The following is a 3,324-nucleotide window of genomic DNA, read 5'->3' as shown; positions in this document are numbered from 1 at the left end:
AGGATGGTCAGTGGGTTGCTGGTTTTGCAAAAAAGATTGATGTAAGTTCTAGTCTTGCAGCTGAGTTGTGGGGCTTGCGAGAGGGGTTGGCTTTGTGTGTTGATGTTCATGCCCAAGCAGTTGAAGTGGAGCTTGATGCAGCAGCAGCAATCTCCCTTATTTCTTGTAACAGTAGGTCTAATGGAGATTTTTCTGGACTTGTTGATGATTGTAGGGACCTCCTGCTGCAGTTGCCTCAGGCTAAGGTGGTTCATTGCTATAGAGAGGCGAACTTCTGCGCTGATGCTCTTGCTAAGCTGGGAGCTTCTTCCTCTGATGGTGGTTCCCGTTTTGCTGCTTCACTTGTTGTTGTAAACCCCTTTTTGCTTTTTGATTCGCTAGGTTTGTATCGTAATAGGCTATGTCCTAATGTTTGTGAAACTGTCCCAGGTTGATTTTTAATGAAATCCTTTGTTTACCAAAAAAAAAAAAAAAAAAAAAAGATACTAAGAATTAACTGAATGTGACTCAAAATTAGTTGCTGATGCTGTGGTAGGCATGATGAGCAGTCCACAAATTGCTATTGTTAACATCATGTCACGGATATGCCACACAAGCAACAAGTATTTTTAGATATGTAAAAAAATCTCACATGTTAAGAGAGAAGGCAATCAAACTGCATACATCTTGATACAATTTGTTAAGTGAATTGATAATTATGTAATTTGGATAAAGGAAAATTCAAATATTATTAAATCTGATGTGGCTTAAAATAAATTGATTTTATCTTCTTCATAATAAAGTTATGGTCTTTTCATTTAAAAAAAAAAAAAAAGAATAGAAATAAATTATCCCAAACATCAAAAACTAATAAAGCTCATTGACATCTAGTCAAAAATTCATATATTGTGCACACCCATTTGTCAATATCTGGTATATAATCTTGTTAACCCACTACAAAATATGTCATTTTGAAGAAAAGAGAAGGAAAAACAGAAAAAGTAAAAAAAACAACTTTGTTTTTAGGCATTTTAAAGTGGATTTAGCTGCGAAAATGTAAATCAAAATGGAAGAGACACATTAATATCATCAATTGAATAATTGATGATATGTGTTACCATTTTTAAAAAGCAATAAACCAATTTTAAAAACGAGCCTAAATTTAAAAGTGTAATAAGCAACATTTAACAGTGTCCAAATAATATTCACATCGTGGTCCACAGGTCCTAAACGTTAAAGTTTTCTTTAGCTGCGGTTAAAACTGTAAAACCGATCCAAAACCGAGGGCATAAACGGGATTAAAAATTACCGGCACCGAATCCTCGCTGGCGCTCCATGATTGGCTGGTCCCCTCAACAATAACAGCCCCACAAAAACAAACAAACAAAAGTTACAAAACTATCAAATTTCAATTCAAATTCACAAACCCATAAATTCCCAAAATTTATTTCTTTACTTCGTTTGTGAAAACCCTAAATTTGAAAAACTCTTAGCTTTGAATCTCTGATCCATGGCTTCTCGTAGGCGCATGCTTTTAAAGGTCATTATCCTCGGCGACAGCGGGTAAATTTAAATATAAAAAAAAAAAAGTAACCAAACGGAAATTAATTTTAAAATGGGAAATTAATATTGTGCACACCCATTTGTCAATATCTGGTATATAATCTTGTTAACCCACTACAAAATATGTCATTTTGAAGAAAAGAGAAGGAAAAACAGAAAAAGTAAAAAAAACAACTTTGTTTTTAGGCATTTTAAAGTGGATTTAGCTGCGAAAATGTAAATCAAAATGGAAGAGACACATTAATATCATCAATTGAATAATTGATGATATGTGTTACCATTTTTAAAAAGCAATAAACCAATTTTAAAAACGAGCCTAAATTTAAAAGTGTAATAAGCAACATTTAACAGTGTCCAAATAATATTCACATCGTGGTCCACAGGTCCTAAACGTTAAAGTTTTCTTTAGCTGCGGTTAAAACTGTAAAACCGATCCAAAACCGAGGGCATAAACGGGATTAAAAATTACCGGCACCGAATCCTCGCTGGCGCTCCATGATTGGCTGGTCCCCTCAACAATAACAGCCCCACAAAAACAAACAAACAAAAGTTACAAAACTATCAAATTTCAATTCAAATTCACAAACCCATAAATTCCCAAAATTTATTTCTTTACTTCGTTTGTGAAAACCCTAAATTTGAAAAACTCTTAGCTTTGAATCTCTGATCCATGGCTTCTCGTAGGCGCATGCTTTTAAAGGTCATTATCCTCGGCGACAGCGGGTAAATTTAAATATAAAAAAAAAAAATTTCCCATTTTAAAATTAATTTCCGTTTGGTTACTGAGAAAATGAAGGAAATTTTTTAAATAACTGATGAGTAAAGCGAAAAACCCAGCTCAATTAGGTTAATAGTGTTGGTTTGGTTGAGTTGTTGATTTTGATAATGCAGAAACAATAAATGCTGTGATTTTTGGAAAATGAAATTGGTTCAATTTTATTTATAATATATATATATATATATATATTTTTTGTTTTGTTTTAATGTAGAGTTTTGGGTTAATGTTGCAATGTGGGATATAATATTTAATTTGCTTGATTTTGTTTTTGGCAGGGTTGGCAAAACTTCTCTGATGAATCAGTACCTTCTAAAACCCAGATCTTGGATTTATGTTTCCTGAGTTTTTTTTATAATTTTTTTCTTTGTTGGGTTTGTTTTGATATTTGAATGTTGTGTGTTGTTGTGGTGATTAGGTATGTGAATCGTAAGTTTAGTAATCAGTACAAGGCGACGATTGGGCGGATTTTCTGACTAAGGAAGTTCAGTTTGAAGATAGGTTTGTTCACATTGCAGGTTAGAGCGATCTGCATAGGTTTTCTCATATTGATAACTTGTCTTTTTTATTTATTTATGAATATGTATGAACAAGGTCTGAATAATGGGTATCTATTTATTAGCATTTCATTTCTCGTCTTGAATTGCATGTTAATGAATGCGAATTGGCCCCCTGTGAGGTCCATCTGTTTTTATTGTAATTGTCATATAAAGTTTTTGAGGTCTTGGGCCGTTGAAATGAAGGTGGTTAGATTCCCTTTTGATGTCATAAGGAATCAGTGTTCCTTTTGGGAGATTCTAGACTCTTTTGGGTTCCAAGATTGTGATGTGTGAAAGTGGTAACACTGAAAATAGTGATTGTCTTTTAGTGTTAAGGCTTCAGGAATGCTCTAGTTAAATTTCTTGGCTTCATTGATGGCTAATAAATATATATATATATATATATTTTTTTTTTTTGGGTGGGGGGTGGGGGGTGTTGGAGAGTTGCTTAGTTGTTTTGATCATGTT

General features: G+C 33.3%; 1 long non-coding RNA gene across 1 annotated transcript; it reads left to right on the top strand.

Moving 5' to 3' along the window:
* The first annotated feature begins 2,083 nt into the window (after window positions 1-2,083).
* LOC136065577 (uncharacterized) lies at window positions 2,084-2,834 on the top strand. Its single transcript, XR_010627196.1, has 3 exons — window positions 2,084-2,265; window positions 2,596-2,622; window positions 2,736-2,834. It is a non-coding gene; the product is annotated as an uncharacterized LOC136065577 (long non-coding RNA).
* The last annotated feature ends 490 nt before the right edge of the window (window positions 2,835-3,324 follow it).

The sequence above is a fragment of the Quercus suber genome, unplaced genomic scaffold (assembly GCF_002906115.3).
Source record: "Quercus suber isolate HL8 unplaced genomic scaffold, Cork oak 2.0 scaffold_1032, whole genome shotgun sequence".
NCBI lineage: Eukaryota > Viridiplantae > Streptophyta > Magnoliopsida > Fagales > Fagaceae > Quercus > Quercus suber.
Note: the sequence above shows the minus strand (reverse complement) of the source record. Positions and strands in the feature narration are given on the sequence as shown.